The sequence below is a fragment of the Harpia harpyja genome, chromosome 13 (genome assembly GCF_026419915.1).
Source record: "Harpia harpyja isolate bHarHar1 chromosome 13, bHarHar1 primary haplotype, whole genome shotgun sequence".
NCBI lineage: Eukaryota > Metazoa > Chordata > Aves > Accipitriformes > Accipitridae > Harpia > Harpia harpyja.
Window position 1 is genome coordinate 32174136 of NC_068952.1, and position 17693 is coordinate 32191828.

Consider the following 17693-nt stretch of genomic DNA (forward strand, 5'->3'; position numbering starts at 1 on the left):
GGCCAGGTTGGCACTGATTAGAAAATACTTCTTCAAGAGGTGGAGTCTGAGAGATGGGCTTCAGAAATTTTGAAAGAGACAGGGGAATAACGTTCATTAAATTAAAAGCTACTCAGTATCCTCTGTACCCAATCAAGCCAGTCAAGGATAAGAACACCTGTATGTTCTGGTCTTAAAGGATTTACAGGTTTTGAGAAGAAGAAAAGATAAGATTTAACCTTTAGACTTCTATGGCTGTTCAGATAAAACTGTCTTTCATTGGATCTGTATTAATTTGTGAAAACAGGAGGCTCTGGATTCATTTAGAATAGTCAAATAAGGAAAATCTAACTTAATAATTCAGACCAGGGGCTTTAATTTAATTCTTTCACATCCCAGTGACTTGCATAGTTAGCTGTTGTCTGCTCCACAGTGAGTTTCTCAATATTTGCTGTCGGTAATAGTTAGGTTTCTTTCTGTCTGTCTCTCTGTCTATCTATCATCTCATTATTTTCATACAGGTAACTAGATGCTGATTGGAGCATACATTTCAAATTACAATTCCTGTGGCCTAAGTGGCAGAAACCTTGAGCATTTGGTGGAAAGTCCTCAATTTGTCACACACACTTCACGTGCTTCCTACAAAAGAAGTTTTGAAATTGCACAATATCAATCTACATATTTATTGTTTTTAATAGCACATCATATATATGCAAAAATTAATAAAAAATATTAGGAATGAAGTTTGCATGATGCACAGTGACATTTTGGATAAAGATATACAGAGAAGTAAGAAAGAATCTATCTGTTTCCCATTACTGCATTTCCATGGGTCTTGGTAGCTGTCTGTAAGTCGTTACAGTATCATCTACTTATACTTGCACAGTATTTCAAGCTGTTCTTTTTTCCATCTTAGCAGACTACATTCTAGCAATTCCTCTATCATGACTTGCAATCTTCTGACACCTACCTCTTCTCCCTGTCTCATGTCTCTCCATTTTCTCCAAATCCCAACCTTTCCAAGATCCAATAGGTGGTATCTGGGCCCAAAATTCACAAGTCCCTTCTCAAACTGGGACTCAGTCGCCTACACTAATTTGATGATTCAGAAAGACATATATATATATATATATACACATATATATATATACATATATATATATAGTTAGTCCACAGCAGCAGTATGAGTCCTATGTGAAATAATCTCCGAGAAGGGCCATAATTAAAACATTAATCTGTGTGCAAGGTGGCAGCGTAGCCCTGGAGTGCAACAGCGACCAAGACCAATTGATGATGCATGGAGGGATTCTAGTGGCATTATCTTAAAATTATGTTGCGTACCTGTTATATTCATGTAAAGAACTACAGCATTGCACTTTATAACAACCTTTGATCATATTAAGACACTATAATTGTCAGTAATAAAAAAGATAGTAGTTGCCATTAAGAAATCCAACAATTTCCTAATAATTCTTAAAGGATGTTGTTGATGGCATTTTCCTATATTTAGAGTAAATGGTTCCTCAGATATCATGAGAGATATAGAAGACCATAAGGAATGCAATGTACTACATATTATTTATGCTGATTCAGAGGACAGAAGGCTTACACAGTAGAAAAAGTAGATTCACAAGTTAAGTTTAAAACTCAATGCCTTCTACCGCTACATATGGGAGTTCATGTGGTGCTGATACTTCCTTTGAAAGATGCTTGTATTGTTTATTATTGTCCAAAATAGAAACCTGTTGTCACCAAAGGAAAGAGAGAGCTCTTTGACCAGGGAATAGAGAACAGGTGTCTGTTGGGGTCCACAGTATTTTGGTCAGCCTCTGGTGGTGATGATCTCTGTAATGACAGTGTCCCAAGGAGGTTCAGAACTGTCTTGCAAGAGGTTTCACATCACTTGCATCTCAATGTTCATCGGTTGATGTCCTGTGCTAGTAAAATCCTTGTTTTCAGCTCAGTGAGTATGTATCAAGTTCTGTTAGTCATAAATATAACATTGTCTATAGCTCCAGCCTGTGATGCAAAAGCCAATATACCCAGTATTTATCTTAGGATAAAAAGAATGATTGCAAGCAATCAAACTATCTCTTGCTAGATAAGCCATCAAAGCTGGCAATATGCATGATCTTAGCACATTGCAAGTGCTGAACAAAATGTGTTTGCTTGTATCAGAAATATAGTTCACTCACCAAAGGCATGGTACACTGTAAGTGCAGTAACACAATACAGCTGATTCAGTTAGGGTGGCTCAGTTGTTGGAACTATTAGTCTTCAAGCCACAGGAGATGGAGTATGTTCATGAAACTAAAATCTGATGAATGTGTCTTATTATTTTTATATGCAATGATGCAGTTATCAATAATGGCATTTAAGCTGGCATTTTGTTGCATTTATTTTGCATTAACTGCATTTAGAAATACCTGAGCACATGCATAACCAATTATTTCTATGCAATAATGAAAAGACATTCCAATGTGGAACGTTCACTTTTATTTTACATCTTATTAAAATATCAATAGTAATTCATTCTTCAATGTAAAAATTTTTAATGTTTTCATTTTAAACTCACTGATTTTGTTTATTATAGGCTCAATAAATTCAGTTACTGAAGTTTTCAGTGGTGACTGTGGAGTACCTGCCAACAGTTAGATAATAATTCAGATAACATTATAATCAACTTTAATCTCTAGTTTTGAATTTTAAGTTTCTGGCAGATCTTATTAGCTTTTATTGTTTAAAATAAATATTAGAATTCAAGAAGGAAATAAAGAAGATAAAGAAGTTAAAATAGAACAAATGGGCTCAGAAAGGAGAATGGATGGGTGGGTTAACCATAAGAACAATGAATGGGTGGGCTTGTCCCCATGAAACCAGCAATGATGTTTTTTTTAAATTAAGAAAGTAAAAGCACTCATGCTCTCAGTGCCAATTTTAGATCCAAGGTACATGAATCTGGATTCACTGACATCAAGAAATTAAACTTCCCTCAGGTTTAAATTTGTCTATCTCCTAATCATCAAGATGAACCAAAGGGGGTTCTGTCTTAAAATCAATATACCTAGAAACAGAGTTTAAGAACATCACTGACAATGAAGTAACATCATGTTCCTCCATTAACATCAGTATACATGTTTCCATGTGTTTTGGAAAACAACAGCAGGGTTTTTTTATTATTTTACATTAACAAAAAGAATAGGGTTTTTTTCTTCTGCAAAAGGAGTGTAAGATCACAGAAAACAGGTTCAAGTAAGAACCTGTCGAGATGCTGCCCGAGCCATTTATACCAGGTTCTTGTTTTATTTGTATGCTATTACAAACCTCTCAGCAGGAGATTCTGCAACATTCCCTTTCCATACTTGGGCTTCATCATCTTTCCTATCAGAAAGTTTTTCCCAGCACAACCTCAGCTGCACTTGCTGCACTTCAAGCCTATAACTTCTTTGCCTATGGCAAGAGGGTTAACTTCCTTCCTTCTTGTAGCTGTTTTTTATATGTTAAAATACTTACTATGTCTTTCTCTGTGGTTTTTTCTTTGGTATGGTGGATAACTCCATTTCCCTCTTTGAAGGTTATTTTTTCTACACTTCCGTAAACTTTTGCTGTTTGGATGCTGTCTTAGATGTTCAGCACCTTTTTTGAAAGCAGGGGTTAAAGTTGGCCCTTGAAGTACAGTTGAGTGAAGCTAGGGGATTACTTCACATTTCATATATGTCTTGCTTACACATCCTGTGAGGTGCTTTGCTTTTTCTTTCGAACAGGCATCACTGTTGATACATGTCTAATTTATGAATCATGATCAACTGCGTAGTCTCCTGCAGGACTGGCAGTCAGTTGGTCAGTTCCCTAGCCTAAAATATAATAACCTGTATTCACCTCTATTGAATGAAATCTATTTCAAACTAATCTGAATATGCTTTGAGTTGAAATCCTTTCCAGGAAGATGTTGCTAAGTAATAATGACCAGATCTGAACAAAGTTGAGGCATATAGAGACATGGTTTATGAAAGTGGTATCTAAAGATATTGCATTGGTCGTGTCCTCCACATTGCTCCTCTGTCTCATCAGAAAATGAAAAAGGATATGATTATTGCACTTCCAACACAATGAACGAAATTCTTGACTGTAACCACACCCCAGACCCCAGGCTTCTACTTTGATAATGACCCACTGGTAACCACTCCTTTAACACTTTTCCACCTGCCGGTGTTCTTGTCCACCATATGTTTCTACCTTGCCTTGGAGACTGTCATGGGAAAAAGCATCAGTTATTAACAAAGATATATGATATGTCCTTGCAGAGTTCTCAAAGGTGAGTCAGCCTAATGACACAGAGTACCCATCAAACAGGGAGAACTTGATTTTTTTGAAGATTTGTCCTCTCTAGGCTTTTCTTACAGTTGACTAAAAAGTTGTGGCTATGAGGTCTATGTAGGAGTTGTGGTCTTCAAGTTCATAGGCTCCAAAGCCAGGGGTAATCAATCTGAGAATGAACTGGGTTTGGACTCTGTCCCAATTACTAGATATAGTTTCTATACCTGTGTATGAATAATCACTTCTCAAACCACAGATATTATTGTACATTTACTATTCATAATTATTTGGGGAACTGCTGGCACCATCAGTTTAGACAAGTAAATTGCCTGTGACTAATTGCAATGAGTATTGTATATTCATAGCATATTATGTGATCATCAAATCACTCTATATATGTGTTCGTAGAGGAAGGCCCCATTATTTCCTTTGGATTATCCTTGAATTATTGCAACTGTGCAGGTCTCTTACATGAATAATAAAAAAACCTTCCAGTTTTGCTGTTCAGTGGAAAAAAGGGTATGGGGGCCCTCAATGACACTAGCGAGAAGCTCAGCAGATTTCACAAAAATATTCAGAAATCCCATTATGCTACATTCATCCAGCTCTGCTCCCAGTTGGATGTTGCGTTTGCAGTGCCATCCACAGAGCCGCCATCTGCACCAGCTGTTCTGCCACATGCAAACCTTATTTCTGATTACAGTCCTGTTTGCGGTACTGTGCCTGCATCAAGGCATCCTTTGCATGCTCTGCAATTACTGATGAGATAATGTAGGAAGAGTTACAAATATAAGACACTGTAGAGAGGTAGGTAATCCAGGTAATCTTTTGATATGCATTAGCAATGTACCCAATCTTCAGTGAGAGAGAATTATTCTGTCCTCAAGGAAGTTGTTTTAGGCTCTACCCACAGAGCATATTTTCCACTGCTTTAGGGAATCTCTAGACTAGGTTGGCAATCAAACTTAGAAATCATAATTAGAGAATACCTGTTTCAAATTGATAAAGAAGCCTTTTCGCTTTTTTTTATGATGGCAGTTTCTGGCATACTTAAGATGAATCTTGCAAGAAACATTTCTACTTATTAACTGATGATGAAAATATGGATCTTATTTAAGACAAGTCATTCTTTATGTCATCCTTAGAACTCATCAGTGGGTATGCCTTTTAGATATCAAGATGAAAACACCTTTAAAATAATCTACAAAAACTATTCAGTCACCACAAATATTTTTACCTTTTCAAAAACAAGGTAACAATCATACCTGAAACACGAATAACCAATTTGGGAGCAGGCAGGAGCAAACTATAATTATAATGTGTAATTTACCATAGTGCTAACAGACACTTCAGGAAGTGATGACAATCTGCCAGAAATCATTTGAGAGTACATACAAATGCTAAAATCCACCTACATTGTAGAGTCAGCAGGCTATAGTAGTTGTAATTTTCATGAACTCAGGGTGGTTTTATAACAGTCAAGCCTAGTAATTACAGAAATTATCATGACATTTTTGCTTATTTTTAACAGACATTTTGAAAGCAGTCATCAATACTCATGATATTTGAAGGAAAAGCAATAATTTGAAAAGCAAAAAAAATGTTAGAAAATTTCAAGAAAAACATTACATTGCCACTGCACTAATCCATAAAACACCTTTCTGTTTTAGTGGTTGCTCGTAACCCTGATTCCCATCTCAAAAAAGAATATAATAGAATCATGAAAGTGTAAAAGAAGAGTGACAAAGGTGGCCAAAGTTATGCAATAGTCTTCACCCAGGGAAGTGTTTAAAAGATGGCCGCATTTCAAAATGAAAGAAGACAAGTGGTATGGATTTCTGCAATCCTTGGTGCCATGAGGCAGGTGAACAGGTAACAGGCAATGACTGCTTACCCCCTGTCATCAACCCCCTGGCTTAATCTGATTCTAAATAAACAAATGTAGAAGTTTCTTTCACAGGGTTAAAGTGAACTTTCTTGCCACAGAATATCGAAGATGTCAAAAGTCTGCATAATTTCAAAAGTGATTACATAAATATATTATTAAAATAGAATAAAGAAAAATTTAAAAAGAGAAAAAGAAAAAAGCCAAGGCTGTTAAACACAAAGATCTGCTTCTGGACCAGCATATCCCTAAACTGCAGTTTGTCCTTTTCTGATAGTCTTCTTCAGTCATCTGCTATTCACTGCTGTAAGAGAGGTCAAAGTCAATTTAGATCTTAGCCACCATGCTGTTCTTCTCTTCTTATTCCCAGACAAGAGCTGTCAGCCCCAGAATGCTCCTTGACCCTCCTCTGCACAGCTATGTTGACCTTGTCCTTACTATTTCGTAGGAAGCCTGAGCTTAGTCTTATCTCCTCTGGTGGCAAGCAACAACTTTTCCTTCCAAGAAAGCCCTGCAGATATGTGACCTAAGAGAGGATGGTCAGAGCTGGGTGGGAAAGACAGATTCACTGAAATCTGTGTTAAGAAGTGCTCAGAGTATAACATCATTTCTTAACTATTTGAAGGTTTTATTAAGCCCATGTCTGAGAATGGGCTTGGATGTATATGATGTAGTTGTGATACGATAATTTGGGCTGGCCCTTATTATGCAGATAGATATATGTGAAACTAAAGCCTTGGTCAAGAGACCTGCACTGACTTTTCTGATTTCATTGAAAGTGGCATAGTGTTGGGTTTGGGCTTTAAAAAAAAGGAAAACAAGTAGATACAATATTTTATATTCTTTTCCTCAGGTTTCTGGGTTTGATTTAAGATTGGCTCAAGTTCTTAAGCCTCTCTCCACAGTCATCCTGCACAGAAGCCTTTAGAAATACATACAAGAATTAAATTGAGATTCTCACATAGTTGTAAGGACTTGTTAGAGTGTCACAAATGAGGAACAGGACTTGGAGTGATTGTATGAATTGAGAAGCTTAAAAATAAAAGGTTATCCTGAAATGTGAGACTTTTTATTTTGCACTTACACCTACTGCTGATGTGTAGAGCATATACAGCACAACAGAAACATTCAGATCAAATGACATGACATCCCTAACTTGTTGTGACAGGCTACTTTCTTTTTCTTTTCTTATCTTTTTTTTCTTTTCTTTTCTTTTCTTTTGGAGAGCAGCAATAATTTTAAATATTTGAAGATAGTATAAAATTATTCTTTGGACAGGAAGAAAATTGGGGAATATTTTTGCAACAGCTGTTGCTTGTCATCTGTATAAACATTCCACAGAATTCATTATAAAACCATGTAATAAGACTTCACGTTTAAAAATGAGCAGTTGCTGACAATTCTCAGGGAAATTTGACTCAAATTTAAAATCACAGTGAGAGCTGGTCTTCTAAAAGCCTTTGATTGTGTGACACTAAATGCTTCTATATCACTTGGCATACAGCATTTAAGAGGGAAGCACTATTATTTCTTTTTGCACAAGCGGTATTTCGTTAAGATTATTTTTTCTGCTTGGTTAAAAGTTAATATTAATGTAGGAAAATTAACACTGGCTGAGAGGTTATACATTGAAGTCAAATTTTACCTCTGTCCCTGATTTAAGGTCTGTAAATTCATTCTGGGCAGAGTGGCCTCGTCACCATTTCACCTGCAAAGTGAGGCTTTGTGCCATGGTAGATGATTTTTGTTGCATCTCTGCCAGTGCACAAGGGTAAAATGGAACAGTGACAAGTAAATTTAGGTTGGCTACTAATTCTGACTTGCAAAAGTTTGATGAAAGAAGTGTTTCCCTGAATAGTCTCATCTCTCCATAAACCCTATATTTAATTTTTAAAGAATCAGCTGCCTTTTTTTTTCCCTCAGTTAGTATCACTGTGAAAACACTGACATGAGTTCTTCACTAGGAGTTTCCAGATCACTGGTTCCCTTCCGTGGAGATACTGTGCAGCTACTTGAGGGTTGCCTGCCAATGTCAAATAGATAGACTCATAAAGGGGCTTCGGTGTTCAGTTTTATCCTGAACTAAATAGTAATTTATTATAACATAAGCAAACACTGGTAGAGCTGTATCTTGCCTAATATGTTAATGTAAGCATGGTTCCTGCTTACAATAATGTATTAGCTGCTTGCTAGCAAAGGCAGCATAGAGACCTTTTTCAAAGCAGCTATTTAAGACCAGCTGCCATTTCCTATAAAACAGTGTCCAGTTCATTTAATGAGTCCAGACATCCATCTATCAGTGTGTCTTTATGTAAGTCAGAAATTGCTAAATCTAGAAGCAAGTGCTTTTTTTTGTTGTTCTTTGCAAGTGCTGCATGACGAGCTTGGGGACAGAAAGTCCTAAAGAGGAATATCTGAGCACTGAAAGTGGAACATATGTGGGTTGTTAATAGTACAGTCTTGATTAATAATTTCATTCTTCCCAAAGACTTTTCTTTGGCAGCACTCTGTAAGTATTATCTAGGATTTCAATCATTCTTGTGTTCATGCAATCATCTGCTTGTGTAGTTATATGGCCTTCATCTGAGCTAGCATACACGTGAATCCATTAACACTAGCAAAGACCTGAGTTTGGCAAAGAATGTAGGTATTTGCCTCAGTCCATTTTGGGTAAGCAAATGACATGGGTGCACACATAATACTAGGCTTGGTTTAAATGTTACGATGAGTAGGAAAAAAGCCTATACATTTAAAAGCTCAAGTCATGTGTAAACCACTTTCGCTGTTTAGGCGTGGGTTAGCGAACAGTCCAAACACACTGCTGAAGCAGAGAATTCAAAATTTGTGAGGTGCAGGATATGAATGCTTCCGCTGGCACATGGTACTGTTACTATTTCCTGACTGGATGCGGCAAGCTTTTGAAATATGAAAACAAAGAGCATCAACAAGACATTTATGACATTTACTGAATTTATTAACCTTTCTTAGGAGTGGTTTTGAACAGGGAACAGCCTAACCTCATGAAAAATGGGTATTATCTCAATATTTGGATATAAAAATATTTCAAAATTAATTTTTGTATCATCTTCTCACTCAGTTGGGGAAACTTAGTTCAGAGTAACACCAGTCAGTCTGCTACTAGCAGATATTGGTAAGAACAGTTACAGAGTTGTACTGTAAGAGTACAGCATCTCAAAAATTTAGGTTGAAGGTATGGAGGGGTTCTTAAACATTATTCTTTGGGACTAATTTTCTTACGTTTCATTTGAAGTGTAAATAGTTTCCTTTATATTTAACACCACAGATTTGGTTGCTTACAAGATTCCGATGCTTTTTTTATATTGTGTGTTTCCATGTCTGTTTTTCAAAGACTATCAGTGCAGTTATGAATGCACATGTAGAGTCTAGTTTCTTTTTTCTTCATCATGATGTGTTTTGAACTCAACTTATTGATGAGTTAAGCTATAAAACCTCTTATAGAATCCATTCTGTCATCTTATTTGAATTTTAAAATTATTTTTCCATACTAGCATTAGATATGATTTTAATCGTCATAATTGTTAAAGAAAATACGACGTTCTGAAGCAAGTTAAAGATATACCTTCAAAAATATTTCTCATCTTGATATGTAAAAGCCAGTAAATGAGAAACTGTGAAATAAGCTTGAGAGTATCAAAAGGCTTATTTTCATATATTTTACAGATATGGAAGAAAGCAGAAGTACAAAAACAATTGAAAAATGTATGAAAAATGGCTAAAGATGATAATTCCCTATTTTAGCTGACTTGCCATTTTCAGTGTAGACATTGTAATACACAAGATTTAATACACACAGCCCTGTGGGAAAGGAATAAGTTTTCCCTTACTCAGTTTAAGTATATTATTCAGAAAGGCTTTCCTATTACAAAGTATGCAACCTTTCAGGAGTATGCATTCTTATTTCTTTTCTTATGCAAAGGTTTCCTGGGTAATAAAAATGTTGAAATTAGTACACGCTATCCATCCAGACACATGCTGGAGGAAATCAGGAGTCCATAAGGCAGATAACGTTCTCATATTCTCATTGTCATGGACACATGGCCAAGTTTTTATGATTGTTAACACTTAAGAAGGACTTTTTCTATTTCTTTTGAAATGCCTGTTTTCCAGAACCCTGAACATATTTTTGGAAGTTATCCTGCTGCGGATCTCCACTTCAAACTCCCCAGAACCAGGGCAGGCCATACTAGCACTTTTTTCATTTGCTTTTGATGATCTCTGAATTATCCATGTCCCCAGCTTTCTACCCTCCGAGGCTCCTTACCAGCACAGCAGAAGCTTCCCCACAGGAGCTTTTCTCTGGAGCATCTTATGCTGGCTCCGGACGCCCTCCTGTTGGAGCTGACCAACAAGCAAAGGTACTTCCTAACACAGAAAGTGGGGGTTACAAAGACCCATCCTTGGGCCTGACTGGGGTGGGGGGGGACACCTTGCCTCAGGTGGCATGTTCTGTGTGGCCGAGATGCTGATTTCAGATTAAATGTATTAACAGTGAAAGGAATTCACTGTGTTTCCAGGCAGTACTAATATCTAATAGGTTGCTGATAGACTCGGTAAGCCAAGAGCTTTTGCGCAAGGTGCCGCAGAAAGTTTGTTCTTACTTATGCCAAAGAGGAGAGCATAGGAATGGGCTAACATTGTGTGACTGCCTTTGTAAACTGACTTTCACAGACTACAGATTTCCTCAAATCTTTGCATGGGAGTAGCTGCTGCTCTTCATTACTCTGTACCATTGTGCTCCATGCTTGATATCTTTATCTTTCCTATCTTTATCTTCTTTTTTCAATCTTAGTTCATGTTCACAGCCTTTTGTGGACACAAATACAAGATTTAGTCATCTGCTCCTACAGTCTTTCCTCTGCCAAAACCTCCAGCACATCCTTCTCTTTCGCTTTTCTATAATTTCCTATTTTTTCCAATCTCAATATGATGCACCTCTTACGTACCTTTACATGACAAGCCAACCAAAACTGAAGTGTAATGCTCTAAAGCATGAATCTTCACCTAAGTTACTTGCTTACATTTTAATTTTACTGGTTTTAAAAAATTTATTTTTAAAAATGGACATGGCAAGGAATTTTAGTTTACAGTTTCTTAAATTGATAAGGTGCTATCATTACTCACAGCTGCCCAACTGTGTCAGAAAAAACTGACCACAGTAAAAAGTGCATTTTTTAATTCCTTTAACACACACGACATGCTGAAGTTTGGCTTGGTTTGCAGGTTTATTGGGTCAGGTGTATCTAATTCCAAAACATACTTAACCTGGAGGTCCAGTGGTCTGGGACTGCAGGGCGATGGAAAATATCATAAAAAAGGTAAGCACAGCACAGCAAATTGAGTTTGGCTTCTCTGGTGGAAGAGAAACACTCAGCTAAGGGCATGGGCAATACAAAAGAAAGGCAAAAGCACGGAGTTTTACATTGTTCTAAGGGGATTCATGTTTCATCTGCTTGCTTCTGCAGAGGTTTTGTGTGGTGTGCCTAACAACCTCTGCTAGTTCACAGCTTTATTGCATACCTCCATGTTAAAAAAGTCCTAAACTGTGATCAAATGGACACGCAACCCCAAGAGTTACAAGTGAGTCAACAGTGGACTGTCTTGTCCCCTTTAGTAAAGTTAATGAATGATCAGTTTGTTTGTTTGGCTTATATTGTGTTGTTTTCTTAAGAACAATCCTATCTTAGGTGCAGATGTGGGTGGCTGCCTCTTTCTGACTCAGTCAGTCTCTTCTTCTCCCACCACCAGGCAGGAATATCTCAGCAGACTGCACTTTCCTCAAGCAGATGGCAGACACCTGGTTACATAGCAGGAAAAAAGGAAACCTTTTCTGTAAGAAATTTTTGAAAGAAACTACAGGTAACCCAGAAATATTTAAAATAAGCATTTCCTCCAGCTGTTTTCTTTGTGCGGGTGAAGGAAGACCTGCAGTTTTTCTTGGTGACATGACCACTGTGCTAATATTCTGACTCTAAATTGATTCACCATTGTGGTTTATATGGCAAGGAAAATAATAGTTAACAGAGTTCCTGTGTTACTGTATCAGCAGGGAGCCAGAGTCTTGGGGTAAGAAGCACTTAGCATTTGGCGTGTTCATGTTTTACAAAGGAGGACATATCACTGCGTACCAGCACGTCTGAAACTTTCTCTTGAAAACCTTGCTTTCGACCTAACTTTATGAATCTGTGGTTCAGCACCACAGGGACATAAAAAATCAATTTGGTGACTGTGGGAAGCCTTACAGCCTTCATCTACTCTACTCTGCTCTCCACTATAAGCTCTAAAACTTGGTCCTTGAGGGACAATAAGGTAAATTTAATGTCTTACTCTGGGAGTGGTTGAGATAAATCATAGTGATGACAGCATAATGCAAACAAACCATCTGTTTGCACTGCCTGGGCTATATATAAGGCTTGTCTGCCTGCACTCAGATCCTGTACTAATGGAAGAGTAGAATAAGAAAATGGGATATGGCTGAAACGGAAATTAACTGTTCCCATGGATAAGGAGCTGCGGTAAGAAAGTGCAAATACAAGCACACTGACAAAGTGCAAGAGAGTTGCTTCCATTGGTAAAGCCTGTTGCACTTCGGCTTTGCTCCATTCAGCAACAGCCCATTGTATTGGTACAACTTTATCATGAAAGAAGGGTGAGGAGGGAGACCTGGTTTTACATTATTATAGAAATTTCTGTAAACAAAACTTTTATTTATACCAGATTTGGGTAAAAATTCTGAAAAAATACTTATTCCCTTTGACTTTCATCTAAACAAGCACTTATGATTGTTTCGTTTTTCTTTTATCTTCTAATTCGTGTGGGAAGGTAATTTGCATTCAAAGTTCCAGTTCAAGATCATTTGAGAGGCAGGTTTCCCTGCTATATAGAATTAAATATACAATGTACCTTTTCTGACTGAACAAGTTGCGAGGCTGTAATAAGCAGATCTCCAGATTTCATTTAGGAGAGAGTTACATATGCAAGAGAAAAAAAGAAAAATTGAACTATTCTTTCTATGTAGTTATAACGTGACTTTTTAAATCCAGCAAATAGAAATCTCACATAAGAGAGATGTTCTCCATTGAGGTTATATAACGTTTTCCCCTATTTATTGCAGAGTCGGGAAAGCCAATATGTAAGTTTGCTATCATGCATCATTATCTTTCAGGTATTGAATTTTTGCTATAAAATATTCTGGTGAGCCTTTGTTGAAGTGTTTTTCAGAAAAAAAAATCAGTGGAGGAACTGGAGTTAAATGGGAATATTTTAATTCTGCTTTAATTCTGATAAGTTTAATGATTTTTTTTTCTGAATGTAACAATAGTAATTGAAAAATAAGGGACTTGTACATTATCCCTTTTATCTGCAACACATGCCACTTAGAAATGTATGTATACTACATTACATTTGTATGGTTCAGTTCTTTAAATGACTTTTTATTACCTAATAGATTTTTTCCCAAGACTTGTAAACTGTGTAATATAAAAGAAGAAACAAAAATGATTGTGCCAGCTGATGGTTAATTAAAACAATAAACAGGTTTTTTTTCCCCAAAAGTAATAAACATTGAAAATAAAATATGATTACATGTATTTCTGAGAGTTCAGATATATGTAGAAGTTGGAGTACTCAATGGTTTGCATAGAATAACGTACTGCAAACTGCATGAAAGATAAAATTGTAAGGATAAAATTTATGTTCTATAGTAGTAACATAAGATGTTATATGTCTAATTTCTCAAGAAAAATAAAAAGGGCTGAAAGGAATTTAAGCTTAAAAACATAATAAAGAAGCAGAAAAAAACAGTCTGTAATGCTGAAAAACATAATGGCTGCTTTCTTAGATCTACAAAAGTTCATATCTTCCAGGTATAAATAGCTAACAGTTGCCAAAGAAAAAAATTCAGAATAAACAGTTCAGGTGTGGCAGTTGCACTACAGAAAGTCAGGATCCCAGGCTTTCCTAGAAAATTACAACCTGCTCAAAAAAATATGTATAAACTCTGATGGCATTCAGAAGCATCCTTTTGCTTTTGTTAGGAATACATTAATATAATAGATGTCCAGGTGTTTTTCTCAACGTGGGTTTCCAAGTTGCAAATGTTCTTCCCATGGGTTCCATGAGGGAAATATGGTGCAATCTGAAACATCAGACCGTTAGAGTTGAAGAAACACCAGGCAGTTTATTACAAATTGCAGGCCAGTCCTTACAATATTTGCTCCATAGAAAAGAAGAAACGCATGTAGCGTTTTATTTTTCCATAGTGCCGCTTTGCGCAGTGCACATAAATGATCTAAATTAATGAGTTTTAACAGAGCATTTTCTTGCCAAAGCTCCTTTGTTCCCCAGGTATGTTTGCTTGTATCCTGCCCCTTGTAGTGTCAAGAGTTTCAACCGAAGGCTACATGGGGAACCCTGCAAATGTTGTTTTCCCCCTTTTTGATTCCCTGCTACTTGGGGATTTGGGGCTTGTCCAGACACCACTACCCAAAGTGGGGTGCTGAGCCCTCAAAGTACTGCTCAGGAAAAAGGACACTGGCTCATGGAGATGCCTTAGGTAGTTTAGTTCTTTACCGATATAGATTATTGCTTTCTGAGGCAGGAAATGTTCTTGACACGCAATTAGGAATAGCTCTGCTAAGAGAGAAAACAGCGGTAGTAAAACCCGATAGCTGGCACACACAAGGCAATAGTCAGCTCTTTGTCAGGGTCACCCTGTTTGTCTTGATGTTGTGGGCTTGCTGGTGATAGGGGAAAGAAAGACAGACGCTGAAGAACATTTTAATGATGAATTTTCGGCTGTCAGCATTTTGCGGCTTCCCAGCTAGCTGTTAGGGCAAGCCAAGGAGCGGCAGGGTGCTTAACTCCTGTCTCTCGCTTTGACAGTAGCACATAGGTTTTGGAAATGGACCTGGTACCCACCTATGCAAGACAGAGGGTTAAAGCTGCTTGTCAGAAGGCAGGCAGGCCTGGAGGCATGGCGACAGGGGACTAGGAATCTCTGTCCCCACTTCTTCACAGGGGCCATGCTAGGGATCCTCCAAAGTCCCCTGCCGTCCTCTCTCTGAGCCCATTCTACAGGTACCAGTTGCACCTTCATCCATGACCAAGGGAGACGAGAGCTCTCCCTGTCACCCCCAGAGACTGGTGGCTGTGGGGGGGGGTTGCCCTGTCATCGTCCCTTCCCACTGTGCCCTCCTGGGTTTCCCTCCTGCCCCTGCTTGGCCGAGCGTCCCCAGGTGGAAGTGACACTGGCATCTACCACTGCCCTGATGGCAGCAGAGCTAATTGCAGCCTGATGGGGTATTTGCTTGAGAACTTGAGGAGCAAAGAGGAACAGGGATAGCCTGCTAATTTAAGAAAGAACCAACATAATTTTTGATATCTTCACATTGCCAATGTAGAAATTGAGCGCTTCTTCCCAAATTAAGAAAGTGCTTTTGAATTACCCTTATATTGTGGATGATAACAAATATATATGGTATTATGGACTATAAGAAGTACTGTGCTTACGTTTAGTCTTATTCTCACATAAGCTGGAAGCCACATTATAAAGTGAAGTTACATCACTGATACTTCACTCATTTTTTTAATGTGGACACCTTCTATGACAGTGTAGTACAGGTTATGCAGTAATCAGTGCTTAAGGAGTCCTCCCACTGGATATGGAAACATATTTAATTTGGCTTTTCAGTGGAAAAAAATGAGTGATTATTTCTCACTGCAGGCAGACAACATTTTAATGTTGAACCAAGCATCTTGTCAGATGAAGAAAATACTAATTTTATAGGATTTACTGCTGAACCTACATGTAGCTAAGTGTTACCCTGTAGCTCTATAACATGGTATTAATTGCTAGTAAGTGGCCATAAGTGTTGTACTGAGTTTGCAAGGCCTCAGGTCTGAGGACTGGCATGCCTGCTCTGTCTGAACTTTTACTGACCTGCCAGCAGCTTTGCTTCAATATGGTTCAGCTGTAACAACATTTTTTCTAATTACCAGGTGTCTACAGCTGATTTGTTTTCTTTTGTTCTGTCTTTGTACGGTGTACCACCATGATTTGATGACTCTACCGTGATGATGTCACGTACAGAAACACAGGTTGGTGAGATAGCAGCCTTGAGAAGTGGAGGCACCAAACACAGCTCAGTGGTGAGATGGGGCAGTGGCTGGCACTGGAGGCCCCAAGGCTATAAACTGCTCAGCCAAGGTTGGTCAAAGAAATGCAGACCTGGAGATGGAAAAAAGAACAAAGAAATAGCATCCATAGAAAAAAAGATGCCATATATAATAAGGTTGAATGTAACACTGAGCTGCAGACCAACGAAGAAAGAGTGAGGTATGAAAGCATGTTAGCAAACATATAAGAAGGATGCCAAGTGAGGTGAAACCATCAACATGAACATGGTGTTCCTCCTGATGAAGGACTCCAAATGCTGAGAGCTTGCCATAACACCCCCCACGGAGCAGGGAAAGGGGGAGCATAACCCCAGGAAAAGGGGCAGAAACTAAAATGTGTGTGTATACCATTGCTAATTCTATTCTTCTTCTTTCTTTTTCCGTAACAATTAGATGTGGACTAAAAACGATTAGACTCTTTCAGTTTCGATGATACGAACAATAAACTCTTGGCTTTATTTATGTAAGGTGTCCTTCCTCTGTGCCCATAAATAAAATTTGAGTGTAACTGTAGGCATTGACTTTAGAGAATTTCCTCTCCTTGTTCATTTTTCCTTCATATGTATTAAACTCAGTCATAAATAAGGTGTGTGGTATTATTCTCCATTCATCCTTAGTTTCCAGAATGACTATCTGGCCTATAATATTTCACTGTGATTGAAAATGATTATATTTAGCACCGGCTCCTCCACAGCCCAGCAATAGCTGCTAAATAATAAAAAGCACAAGAGCCATTTAACATTTACCCAGCATTAGCACTGACACCCCTAGGCGCTATCGGTCCCATTTGGAAGCTGCTACGTAAATATGAGCGAACACTGTCCCAGCTCTGAGTTTACAGTTTCTGAATGGAGCCACGCTTCACATGAAATAATCCTATTTCACCAAACAAGTCAAGCTTATTTCTGGCTCCAAGGTATTATTGCAACAGTGTAGCTTCTGGGCCTTAAGGACTATGTAGTCTGTCCTTCCCCACATTTCTTATTTCAATAGCTGCAATGACTGCCACCGGCTGATCCAGCCACGTAGCTATGACGTTGGCCACATCTTCATTATTTGGATATAAATATCTCTTTTTTCCTTTTTATAAATATAGCTGCAGCTACAAATGACCAACGATTAGTGCACTGAATATTTAGCAATTTCAATGAAATTGATTGGAGCAAAGAAATCAGCTGTACTTTAGTTTTCATGCAGTGTGTCTGTGGTATCAGATGGAATGTGGATTGAATGCCTCTTATAGATCACACTATATTTCCAATCCCCCAAAGTGTATGTGTTTGCCTTTAAAGAGGCA

At 37.9% G+C, this 17693-nt stretch overlaps 1 long non-coding RNA gene across 1 annotated transcript in view; it reads left to right on the top strand.

Annotated features, from left to right (window-relative positions):
* The first annotated feature begins 11991 nt into the window (after positions 1–11991).
* Positions 11992–17693, top strand: part of LOC128150287 (uncharacterized) — a 123467-nt gene continuing 117765 nt past the window's right edge. Inside the window, exons 1-2 of the long non-coding RNA XR_008238010.1 lie at positions 11992–12079; positions 12415–12529. This is a non-coding gene — a long non-coding RNA (uncharacterized LOC128150287). The remainder of the gene's footprint in view (positions 12080–12414; positions 12530–17693) is intronic.